The sequence below is a fragment of the Apteryx mantelli genome, chromosome 2 (genome assembly GCF_036417845.1).
Source record: "Apteryx mantelli isolate bAptMan1 chromosome 2, bAptMan1.hap1, whole genome shotgun sequence".
NCBI lineage: Eukaryota > Metazoa > Chordata > Aves > Apterygiformes > Apterygidae > Apteryx > Apteryx mantelli.
Window position 1 is genome coordinate 29916566 of NC_089979.1, and position 14146 is coordinate 29930711.

Sequence of the window (14146 nt, forward strand, 5' to 3'; positions counted from 1 at the left end):
CTGATAGATAGCAAGGCCTAGGGCTACATGGATTCTTTTTCAAAGGTCATGCAGGAGGGTTTTTTCCAGGTGAATTAGGGAATCTTTAAAAGCATCCTTGGCCCACCCTTTTAAGACAACAGAAAGCTGTTTTCTGGACATTCTTCCTTGGCTCTCAAGTAAATTAAATTGATTAATTTAAATTTAACATACTTGTAATTCATGGGTAAAGAGTAGAAGCATTTTCATTTCTCCAAAAAGCAGTCTTGAGAAGGCAAAACAAATCCAAATGTCCCAGACAGCAATTCAGTGATTTTGACTATTACTTTAATAGAAGCCCATCACTAAAACTAAATGCCTTTGCCATGCCATTAACCAGTCATAGAATGTGTTGAACCTGAGTTTGCTGCTGTCTCATTTACAATGTTTTACAAGCACAATAGCCACACAGATTTGAGTATTTTTCAACATTTGAATTTTTTTGTCCCAGACATGTTTTATTTTAGCACTAACTGTCAGAAGAACAAGATACTGTGAGACCCCATTGCTGACTCTTACTGGTGAGATAATTGATGTTACAGGCCTGTTGCTCTTATCTTCAGGGAGTGTTTAACAGCATAATGTGAGTTCCATTTTGATTTGTGGCTGTTTCATCTGGGTGGCCTAAACAACCCATGGAAGGTGTGAACAAACACAGCTGCTGCTTTTATAAAGTAAAGAGATTGTTCTGGATCTTAGGTTTTATTTTTATAGCAAGAAAAATTCTGGGATTGTACCAAGTAAGATCTTTGGATCAAGCTGGTGCCTACCCATCTAATGCTATTTGTTTTAAAGGGGAGTCACCTGCCTAAAAACAAGTCTGTCTGGGACTAGTTCATCCGAGGAATGATACCAAAGAGGATGCACTAGAAGATGTACTTCCTCTTGTAGCCTGAGCAGTGGAACATTTCCAACGGTAGTGGGGATATTCTGATGACACCTCACAAGTTAAAGAAATGACATTTTCAGCCGCTTGGCCTCTCTCAAACTTTTTAAAAAGAGGTTTGTCTTTCAAGCATGGCATCAATCTTTGTTGCTTGTACTGGCATGATGTGAGTAATGTAATTAAAAAGAATAGCAGTTTACACTAGAGGTTTTAAGTTTAGATTTTATATTGTTATATTTAAGTCAGTTTAGACATATTGAAATAAGGGGCAAGAATACTGTTAGAAAGCTCCTCTAGACCTAGTAGGTATCATCACTACTGATTGTTTTAAAAAGTTTATGCAACTCTGACACCATTCATTGTTTTCTAATAAAAAGAGAAATATATTAACAGATTGTGCCTGGCTTTGGCTATTAGTTCCATTGTTCAGTTAAGTGCATTTCAGCTGAAAGTTGCAGTCTCCAAAATAGTTAGAAAAGTTGGCGACCTACAGGAGTATGTAGAGTATGCATAGTGCTGAAAGGCAAGAGAGTGAAGTTTGACTCTATTAAGATGGATGTGGAGTGACTGATAACATGTGTGAGAATGTAGATAGGAGTTTTGAACACGGAAGCAGAGGAGACAGGGAGTATATTTTTACTCATTTCTAAAACTTCTTTTCTAGAGCCAGAAGAGACAAAGTCCAGATTATTTGTACTCTCCTCCAGTTTCCTGTGATAAATACAATTTTTTTCTTTTTAATCTAAGGATGTAAAACTAAACACTTGAACACTGGAAGGAGTATGGCTTGAAGAAATGTTGACTGAATTCATCAAGAGGCTCTTCCTCTTTGGTAAATGGATCATGTTCCTATTTCACACAACCACAAAACAGCTGTCAGCATCCATTAAAGATATTACTTTAAAACCTACAAACTCATCAGCGCTCTTCTGCCTTTTTACAAAACTGTTCTTTCATTTTCTCTGCAGAGGGTTCTCACCTTGAGAGCTGAGGAAATAAATTCAGAGGACTTTGACATAAACACACATATATAGCAGGATACTGTCTACCTTCTAAATCCAAAAGTACTGCTTAGGAATAATAGTATGACTACTCCCTCAGTGTGGTTGAAGCTTTTCTAAAATGTTGTGGTTTGTCTTCTGCTCATAAATAAGGCATGCTATACATGTTAATCCTAAAATTAGTGTTCTTAATTTATTGCAAGCAGAAGACTGGCAATCACCAAATAACAATCAGAATTTCGCAATTTATTTAACTCTTTTTTAAACTTGAAGTAAGCATCAAAAGTTATATAGGCAAAATATAATCTACACAATCCAAATTGTGGCAAACATTTTCAAACTTCTAGTTGTTATAGGAACCCATTTTCTGGACCTAATCTTTCAATGTATTTTCAAAAGTTTTCTTGTGAGTTCCTGCCCGTTTTTGTCACTGTCTTTATTTTGTCAGGAAGATGTCTTCCTGACAAATCATTTCCAAAATTCTCCATTCTGTCTTGAAGCAGCAGTGTTGTAGCTGGGATGACCTTGTGTCTTCCAGCACACAGGTGTTGTATACTCCCCATTCCAAGTTTAATTTCTGTTCCAGTGAATTGTGATGGCAGGTTCAGTGCAAGCACGTGAGTTGTCTGCACTTAGTGTAAGAGGGCAGTAAGATTCAGAAAAGTTTTCCTGAGTGTTGCAGAGCGGATACCAATATCCAAAGGTAAGAGACAGTCCTCATCTAAAGACAAGGCATTCCTCCTTGTGTGTCATGGTCTTCCACTCACTACTGTCTCTAAACAAACTTGCTATTTTTTTTATTATTCTGAACATTTTCCTCCAAGTCAAAAACTGTCAGTAAAACAAATGGTAAGAGATTTCAGTAACCTTTCAAAGCATTTCACATTATGAAAAAGAAACATTGGAAAATGTTCTGCAACCTTTCATTGCCCTTCCTTTGTTGCAGATTGTTCCTAAAGAAAGTTTAAAGGTCTCATTCAGTATTTTCCATTTTTTAGTTACTGCCAACACTGAAAATTTAATACCATTTTTAGGGTATGTGATAAAAGCTCATCTTCACTAGCACAAAGGAGCACAGAGAGACAATGGCAAGTGGGAGAACCTGAATAATACCCTGCCCATCACAGGAAAGTGCTCAGCCTGTCAAGAGCTCATCTCCACAAGCACAGAAGAGCACAGAGGCATGACAGCATGCAGGAGAACCCAAATTACCTGCTCAGAGGACGGGAGATCCTGTCCAGCTCCTCCCAGGGCTGTCCCAGGTCATCAGCCCCATGGTGCAGGTGTGAAACATCATGATGTGTCAATGGGAACAGCTCTCTGGAGCTCCTTTTGGACTGAGGTGTGTCAATGCCTAGGGACACATTGTGGGATGCAGGCGAACAGCATTTCAGGATTACAGAAGACTTATTATGGGATGTTTAGGGGAGGAACCAAAGGTGGATAAAGGGAGGGTTCTAGGTGACTTGGGGAGCAACATACATGGGAAACTAGAGCGATAAGGGGATAAAAATGGCCAGTTGCATGTAAACGGGGCTGGTCAGTACCTTGTCTGGCCAGCCCAGCACCTGATCAGCGCAGTCTGTCCTATCTCTTTATTAAATTCCTTTCTATTTTCCTGCGTGAGGGACTCTAATCTGTGTGCACATGTGTGTGTGTGGAGGTCGAAGTGATAGCAGCTGGAGTGGCACAATGGATTGTGGGGGTCCGTGTCTCAGCAGTGCCAGCAATTGGAGCAGGTGAGGGTTTGCGAGCATGCAATTGCTGGCTGGACTAGCTGATGAATAGGTGAAGCAACCTGGGATCCGTGTGTGTCTGTGTGTCTGTGTGTCTGTGTGTCTGTGTGTAAGCACAAAACTACATGGGAGGTGGCTACTGGAGGGACCAGGGGAGGCCCAGCCAATTGCCAGAGGGACTGTAGAGTCAGGGGAGGTCAACTGGGAGACCCACTTGTGTATGTGTGTGTGCATGCCTCTGTACGTCTCTTAAGGTCGAGACCACAGGAGGATGTGTGTGTCTGTGTGTGTTTAAGGGCAAGGTCACCGGGGAGCTGGCTACCAGAGGGACCAGGGGAGTCCCAGCTGACTGCCTGAGAGAAAACTGGGTCTAGGCATCAACTGAGACCTCTTTGCATGTGTGTGTCTGGTGTGCATGTGTGTGAACAGAGGGGTCTGTACCAGCAACCGGAGAGGGGCTGCAGGCCTTGGGGGCTCACGTGTCCCACTGCCAGTGACTGGGGAGAGCGAGGATCCAGGGCTTGCTGCTGGGTGGAGTGCCAAGCCCAGCTGCTGGAGGGATCCACATTGTATGTACGTACACATATTTCCCACTAACAGACCTTCCTCCTGACCAGCCAGAGAGGGCAACAGGATGGGGCCACTGGCGCTCTTTGTGTTAGTACCAGTGTGGAGTGTGTCTGTCCATGTAGATCTGTGTGGTCGGTCATGTATATATGCATACATATGCTGCACACGTGTTTGTGTGGGTGCCTACTGGGAATACAGTCTCAGCCTTGTTACTGGTTGAACCTGGGGACATGGAGCTACGTCAGCCCCGTCCCACTGGGCTACTGCGTTTGGCCTCCTTACCTAGCAACTTTAATCTGCTTTTCATACACTCAAAACCTTTCTCTGAAAGTTTATAAATATTATCTATATTGAAAGCTGAGTGAATGGAAAGAAGAGAAGAATTAGCAGTTTCATGAGCGTCTGCTAATTTTGCCTGTCCAAATTCAGACCTATAAGTAAAAAGAGCGCTAGGTGATTAGCTCATCTGAAAAATCAAACAGTTTAGATGTGACATTGAACAACCTGAGCTTGGGGGTTACTTTGAGCATAAGCACAACATTTTCAGATGGTTTCCATATTATTTTTGAGGAGTTTAAACAAAAGTCTAGCAGCAAGGGGCTCCAGACTCTACCACTTGATTTACTGGCAGACTTGAGGAAATCACTTAAGTTCTTTAAACTTCAATTTCTTCACTGACCAGTTAAACTGATTATCTATCACTGTCCCTTTTTCAAGGGGAATGTTTTTGGTAAGGAAGGATAGGGTGGCTTGTTATGCTCACACTTGGCACCTCACTGCTACTGTTCTTCATCTCTCTCTGCTTATTGTGGAGCCTTCACTAACCCTTCCCTTTCCAACTTCCCTCGGCAGGCCAAAGGAAACAGTATACATTTCATGATAGGGACCAGCATACAGATCACCACTTAGCATTATCCCATGATTGTTTCCAGTTCGCTGCAGTTACATTCATCATTTCTGTGATACATTTATTTTTATGGTATTGTTTTACTTCTCCCCCTTAATATCATCATTATTTAACAATGAAGCTATGCCATGTTTACATGTGCAAAATATTGTCTTGTTCCACATGAACGGATCTTTAATTTGTTCCCTTCATCCTAAAACATGAAGTAGATTTATGAAAGCACTTCATATTCAGTCCTCATGCATTCTCCCCTAGCTGAACACTCTTTTTATGCTTTTTCATGTTTGGCCTAAGCCACATTTTATTACGTTAAAAAACTTTCGGCTACATTTCATAACACTGAAACAGAAAGACTCATAGTAAATTGATTTATGAACTGTAAAAAGACCTTATAGAATGTGTAAACCCTAGTCCTTATGTGTGTGTGTGCATATATATGAATATATTTATGTGTGTGTGCATATATATGAATATATTCATGTGTGTGCAGGTATGTGTACCTATAGTATATATATTTGTATGATGTCACTACAGTGTGCCAAGCATCCAGAATCTGAAGGTTTCCAGCTGTGATACCGTTTAAGTAATTAGCCAAAATAAATTGATAGCATATACATTGATAGCATAGTGATACACACTTTACAGTAACTGCCTTTTGCCTCTGCTAATACAGGTATTTCCTGGTAAAGCTTATGTGCAGGATTATTTTTTGAGAGAGAGAGAAAGAGAGAGAGAGAGAAAAGAAAAGAAAAACTTCACACTATTTCATCTAAGGCTAATTGCTACAGATATCTCTACTGTTTCCAGCTCACAGATTTCACTAATCTTTTGTAGAGGAGAAAACACTTGGCACATTTTTGTCAGGGTGAAATAAACAGAGTGTTATTTTAAACAAAGAGTATATATATATATTTAAAACCCCTTGACATGATGAAGAGTGGGACACCAGGGAAATAGAAGTGTCTGTTTTTTGTAAAATTCCTCTGGTTCCTGCATAGATCCTTCTCTGACCACAAAGGTTTACATGGGAAAAAGAAAGTATAAAGAATTCTCTCATAACTGCTTGTGTCTCACAGAGGTGATTTTTTCCTAAATATTTCCTGATTCTTATTATAAGGTACATTTTTTCCTTCTTAGGCTAGCAGCAGAAGGATTTACTTTTTGAAATGTGAAACACAAAGTTGGTTAAAAAAAAAAAACAGAAGCATTTAGGCCTCAGATATTCTAAAACTACTTTTGCCAGCAGATGCAGTATCTGCATTTATTCATACAGTATCTGAACATTATTATGTTTATCTGCCCTTTATGCTGCTCTGCTTAAAAAAAATATATTGAAAAACTAGATGATAACTTTGCTTTATACATCTTTTGAGTGGGGATTTCTTTGTATCTTCTATCTAAGCACCTTCAGCCTTTATTCTTCTCTTTCTGTACTTGTCCTTCTTCAGTACAATTTTTCCACTCTCCAAGACCTTTTAGCTGACTAACTGCACATTTAGGTTTACACGAGAACCCATGAACTACAAGGTGGTGCTACAGTAGTTGCTCATTTTAAAATATTCTTACAACATGGTCAAATGTCTTTCTCAAATTCTTTTTTTATTTATTTGAAAGAGAGAAGTCTGATATACTCCAACCATTAGCACAAATACACATTAGTGATGGCTTTGGTATCAAAACCTAATTATTTATTGTACTATTATGCTCAGGACAGAAAGATAAATCATTCTCAGGACAGTCAAAACACCGTAATGGTCTAGGAGTTCTGAAATCCCAGTTTCAGAATAAAGTGTTCATTTAGAAGTGCCATTGTGGCTTGGACTTAATGGTAAAACAGCATCTACTTGTTTATTAAATCTTTTCACTTTGTGAATTAGGCCTCTCCTTCTGCTTATTTTTGACAGGTATGTTTCAATAGTGTATCAGCTCTGGCAATCTTGTTAACTACAGTGCCAGAATCCTTCTGGATTTGTCATATCTCCCATGAAGCATTGACACTCTGAAATGTAGATCCTGTTACCGTGGAGAGAAATGACTAGACAGAACTTACTTTTGTTTAGGCTGAATTTACAAGTCTGTCAGTCAGCTTACAAAGAGTTCATTGTTTTCTTATGGAAGTTGTGAGTGGCCATTAAAGTGGTAAATAGTAAGTACTGAGCGTTAAAGCACCTTTTCCATATCCTGATAGGCAGGTGCGTGTACAGCTATCCATGACTAGTGGACAAGTGCACATCCAGTAGGTAAGATGCAAACATCTAGATCCACAGAAAAGATCTTGAAATATTGCTGTATTTAAAATAACGTGAGTTTTTTTTCCATTATTCTGGCTCTTCACACCTCATACATAATGACTGAGATTTTTCCAACAAATTTGTGTACATTCGTCTCAATGAACTATGACCAGGCGTCATGATGAGAAGAGATGAACAAACCAACCTACAACACGTGTAGAACTGGGTATGTCAGAAATAGGTCTGCCAGGTATTAAATTTGAACAAACTATATTCTGGCAACACATTTTTGCAAATGTTTTAATAACAGCTTTGGCACAACCACACATTTCAATCCTAATTTAATTTGTCAGACTCATCATGAAGTGAACTGCATGCACTTTATTTTAATTTAGTGTATATCATACAGAAAATTAGGACCAATTCCATATGAAAATCTAACAAAAGAGTGAGGTAAAGCAACAGGCCGGTCACATCATCACTCAGGCTGACACTGCAGCCAGCACGTGTCCCCACCCATTGCCTGCAAGAACAATCAGGAAGATCCCACTTCAGGTGGCAGAAAAAGCCAGGTTGGATTCTGCTCAGAAAAATTGCATTTGCTCAGGGCTAATGCTCAAGCATCAAAAAGGGGGAAGAAAACCTATTAGAGTATGGATATCCTACTGGCTTCTGTGTGATTTGTGTAAGTTATGTGCACAGACTCTACAGTGATCATTCCAATAGGCATATATACCACTAGGTTTTATTCACTTATTCATTCTTTGGCAATAACATCACAAAGACTTCATACTAACCCCTAGGAATGATTTAACTACATAAAACAGGATTTGTTTGCCCTAATTTGGACATGTATAATTTAGACATCAGAGTGTGACATCTACAGTCCCCCATTATAGTCCATGTAGAAAAATAAGTACCTTTAGGTAGTTCATTTCATCTTGAGATAGGTGTGCCCAAAACATCTGTTTCCCCATCAGTCTACTGTTTAAGCTCTTTACAGTCTTTATTCCTACAATACCCCTGAGAGATATAGAAATAAGGCACAAATTTGCTGGAGACAATATTTGCAAAGGTATTCAAACATCTGCTCCTAATTAGGTACCTCATTTCTTCTGAGTTTCATAGAGAGATTGTTTGCCTAAGGCTGAATTGCAAACCAAAATCCCCTTGTAGTATCTGGCTTAGGCAGTTTGCCTGTGGTCACACAGAAAAATTTTGGCAAAGCAGCGAAGTGAACCTGAGTTTTGCAAGTTTAGACTAACACTAAAGGTACTAGGTCATCCATCCTCTGTATTATCTCTTAGCTTCACCCAGCCAGTGTTCCCTCCTCAATGTTTATTTGGCTAGTTTCTATGCCTTTATGTTTCATTGGACTCATTGCTTACCAGAAATTGCCTTATACATTATCCTTAACAAAATCACTCCTACTGCAAACAAGTTACTTAAAAAACAGTACAGATATCTCTGAAGAAGATTAGTACAGCCTCCTTCCTGCAGGTTGACAGGTTCTCCTTTGTTTCCTAGTCTTTTCTTCTCCATAATCCTCCTTGCTAAATTCAGATACTCTAGAAGTATCAACATTCATCATCATGATGAGATGTCAGCTCCCTGGATGAAAACCCTGGAGATAGGAGGCATTCAGGTGTATTTCCAAGCGGGCAAAACTCACAAAGGTAAGAAAATAGATAGCTGGTTCAACTTTACAAGAGGTGGTATTGATAAATGAATTGACCGTTCCTAAACCTTGCACTCATAGCCTGGTTATCAGCCTGTTACCTGCGCTGAGGAAAGAACAGGAAATTAGGACTAACTCACAGTGTGGTCCTTAGTTCTCTCCTTGCTCTAGGATTGAAATAAATGGTCTATCAGGTGCAAACCAGCTCTAGTTTAGAAGCTGAATAACTGTAGCAGTGCAACAAACATACGCCCATCTTCTGATCACACCTTGTAAGCTCAAAAATGCAGTGCCATGCTAACACAGCTACATGCCTCCTGGAGTAGCTGGCTAGCGTCTGACTCAAGAGTGGGTAAAACTTTCCTGCATTTGCCAGCACCCACCCATACACATTTCTCGATATCTGGGCTGCACCCTTTGTGCCAGTTCAACCGGCTGGTACCCTGCAGAACAGCAACGATGTGAGAGTTCAGGTCCAACACACTTATTGCCCTTACCAAAAACTGAGGGGAAGAGAAGGCCCAGCCACTCTTCTTGCTGCTTACACTGCAATTTATGAAGGCAGTAGCCCATGCAGGAAACAAAGGAGGTATCATACTGCCCCTCACTCCTCTATGGGGACAAGCGAAAACTTCATCCCTCATAGAAAAATAAATATCAACATGTAGGGACTCTGAATCAACAACAATGTGTAAAGAGACTTCAGGCATGAAGTCCATGCTGCAATGGCAAGCAACATAATGATTCCTCATCGTGTCATGCTAACTATGAGCTCACATAGCTCTGACTTTTCTGGTTCTTACCTTTTAGGTTGAAACTGCATTAGACCCAGAAACTGCTGGACTGGAGGCCCCAAAAGACCAGCTGGAGGATTTCAATGACTGCTTGACTTGTGAAGCATTTACACTGTTGGACTTAAACAATTTCCAGGCTTAGGGAGACTGAGAATCTAGTGTTGGTTCAGTGACTATTTTGTGATATTATTCCTGATCCTAGATATTCAGAAAAAGACACTTCCTATTTTTCTAAAAGAATTATCCATTTTGTAACTAAACATGCCAAACAGCAGATTGCCCTTTAAAACTGGATGGATGCTTTCCGTGTTTTACAAGAATAACTCTCTGACTGTATCTATAATGACACTATAAAGGTATAGAGTGTGTTACAAGTAACTGCTAACAGGTGGCTATTTGAAAAGGTTTGATACATTTATTTAATTAAACAACTACATTTACATTGTTCTAATCAAGTATTTAAAACTAGCATGATGTCTAGTAGTCATTATTAATTTAAAGAATCCTATGAAAGAAAATAGGCTTTTGGTTGAAACTTCTGTATTCATTAGTAAGTGTAAAAGGTGAATGATTACATGTCTTATTCCTAAGGAAATGAATGTGGTTTTCTTGGCAGATTTTTTCAATGAATAGAAGAGTTCCTACCTGGCAAGAGTTTTACTGGAACTGTTACTGACACAGCTAATCCCTCAGATTTCTATCTTCCTTTAAGCTGCTGCTTGCATGTTAAAGATGAAAGGATGAGTTGCTGGCATTTGTTTTCCTCCTTTCTGAGCAGTCACTACTTTACTACAAGCAAGCAAGGAATTTTCTAACCACAGCAAGTGGTATATAGGCTGTGCACACTGCTACATGTTTGGGCTAAAATTCAATTAATCCCATCAATAAAATAGCTGCTTTTCACTTGCATTTCATGTGTCCATGGAAGAAGCAGCTGTGATGCCACATGGAACTCGACAGCTGAATCTGTTGTTTAATGGATTACTGCCTGTCCTCCTCACCTAAAAGAAAAGCTCAACTCATGGCCCAAAACACAAGTAATATTAGGAACAGGTGAGTACAGAAGTATCAGTGGACATTCTTTTGTGAAGATTTATATGTCTACAAAAGTAAGGCAAGGAGTCCCCAGTGAGGGTGGGAGAAAAAAAAGTGTCAGACACAGAGGAACCAGTACTATGGTCCTGAGAAAAAGCTAGCTGGGATTGCTTTGGGGCCTGCTTCCTGACTGTGTGAGGTTAGCAAAAATACTACTCCCTGTTGTGTTCACACAGGAAACAATTTCATCAAAGTCCCAGTTCACCAACATCCCTCGGCATTTTCTCCTTGAAAGTGGCTCAGTCAATAACATGATGCTGCAGGGCATGAGATCAGACTGAACTCAAGATAGGTCCTCAAACAGCTGTTAACATCACCATCCATCTGCAGTCTCTAGCTCAAAAAGCCCCTAGCTGATGACTGCCTGGGCATATTCACACTAGAGTTAGTCCTCTATTTCTTACCCTAAGTTTCCACTATGAGATCACTGCCAAAAACAGGACACGAGGGAAGATGAACCTTAGATTTAGTCCAGTATGACAGTTCTTACATAATATTTTTATGATCTGGAAGTACTCCAATTTTATCTAGTTGTTCAGTTTAAATAAAAAATAAATGACATTACAAGAACATCTGTGTAATACATTGGAAGAAGGACAATCTGCTGGGGGAACAGGGGTTAATGCCTTGATTTTATATCATATGGTGAAATTCTCTACATTTTTAAACCATAGAAATAATTACAAGAGTAACACTGAGATGTGGGCTTTCTTTTATGAGAGGAAAGTCTTACAGATCAAACCACAGCTTGGCACCAAGACCAGTTTTGGCCTATTAAACATAAATGAGGGAACACAGGTCCTTCATTATTGCTTCTTTCCTTTCATTTTGTTAAACTCCTTTGAATTGCAGCAAACATCAAAATGAACTGTGAAATATGCATACATAAAAGTCCCTATTTTTAAGTCTCTATACTGCAGAGTTAACTTTGCAACAAGTTTAAAAGTGTCTCTAATTTTTGCAGTTATACATTTCACTTGCTAATATTTTTATTATATTATGTATTGCAATAGCAGCTAATGAGAGTCAAATTGTAATATGTGCAGTTATACAGCTGCGCAATAAAACAATAGTCTCTAAACCTAGCTCCTAAATCTACGGAGCTGAAGCTCCAAAAGCAAATATATTTAGCCATGTACCACATCTTCAGTGACCAGCAGAATAATCGGTTCCAGAAGCTGGGCTATGACAGAGCAGGACTTGTGAAGAATTCAGTGAAACAAAAAAGGTAAGTGCAAAGCTAAATAAAATGACTGAACATTCAGGGGAGAGTTCAGAATCAATCAGGTTTCACTGCATTCATCTTTAGGTAGAAATATACAGTATGTGTGGTCTTGGCAGGCTTTGATGGCAGGCTCTTCCCAGCAGGTTACTGTTAGATGGAGCATACTATGGAGAAATTTTAAATGTACATTTATAAAACTGTATGTTGAGTGAATAAAAAACAGAAAAGTCATTAAAATTATATAATATAGTAAAATATTCTGTATGGATGAACCAAAAAATGTCTATTTGTCAACTGCTATGGAACTATATCATTTTATATTAATAATGTGAGTATATTTTGCACTGCAACACAAAATATAAAGCAGGCATCGTGCAAGCTCTCTTGCTAGCATCCCCATTCAGCTTTGCCAGCAAATGTCAGCACTGACCCCAAAACATCCCATTCCTAGGGCCTCCCTTGCAGAGAGAACGCCAATTGTACTGAACTGTGGGAGCACTTGTACTGTGCAGAACAGAGGCTAAAACAAGACCCACTGAACTCATATTCATTTGAGATCAAAGCCAGAATGCAAGTTCAACTCTGTAGACATCAAAGACCAGCACAGAAGCCCACCGTGCCACTTCAACCTGAAATTACATCCTCATTATGTACAGTGGGAAGTTTACAGCTTTTATCTCAAAATGCAATGTGAGAAATTTCATTAGATATAAATATCAAATTAAAGTAATAATAGTAATAATCTGGACTTGATCAGTAAGAACACTGTTAATTAACAACGTATTGTTTCCATTCTGCCAAGATTTCATGTTAAATAGACTATGAAAATGTTTGAGTAGAAAGATCTTATACACAGACAATGAGGTCAGTACAATTTTTTTTAATAGAAGTAGGTAACGCTAACTGGCTTAAACTTCTCATGGCTATGTTTCATATAGAGACCTCACAGCTGGCTTCTAGTTAATCCTATCCTACTTGTATTTTTGCAAAAATATCAAAGATTATAATGCATTGCAGTTGTGACTCCACACTCATTGAAATCATGGGAAAGGCCACCCACTCATTCCAACAGGCATGGAAGCAGAAGATGGTTCCACAGACATGGCTGATGTTTGCTTGTTCAGCATTCACATTTTCTAGCAAGTAGGTACATCAATACAAATCCATGTAAGGACCTCACTTCTGCCACCAAGGCAGGCGAGTGTTAGACCTGCAGTGTTTTGTTTTCCAGTAATGGAATGGAGAAGAGATGATTTGGAGAGCTGACTTCCTAAGCTGGGGGAATGCCTATAATGTACATGGAAGCAGATGATACATACACACAAATCAGGTACTCGGGTACTTGCTTTACTTTGTATATGTTTTGGACAATAGACAGCAAAGTGTTGATTTCACTCTGCTATGTGGCAGTAAAAGGAAAGAGGGCAGAGCATATGCTATTAGCTATTCCTATGGTATTTAAACTGTTGGGTTTTTTTTGAACGCCCCATTAAAAATTTTCAGTAGAGGTATGGACACTTAACTAGTGTTAATCCTACTGACAACAAATTATTTCTTCCTAGTCATCCATAGCAGGCCCCACAGAGGTAGTGTACCCTTCAGGTCCTCCCAAGGACCTGATAAAGAATGGTTAAATAATTCACTGATCTAATCAGTTTTTCAGTTACCAACACATACTATTAAATATAGCCAAAGCAGCCAAAGCCCACTGGAGTGGATAGTGGATATCACTGACATTCATGCATGCAGACTAGGTATGCCACACTGGACTATTTTTTGTTGAAGTACTGCTATACCATCATTATGAGATCTTGGTGAAGGACTGTCCCATATAAATTGTGAATACCACAGTCCGCCTCACCTTTGATCCTTCCAGTAGGTAGCAAAAGCAGACAGTCATCTACAGCTGGACTGCAAGAAATGGGACTGTGACTAGTACAAGTTACAAAAGGTATGCCTAGACTAGGTGACAGGTACATGAGGGTTGTGGACCCTTAAACATCCA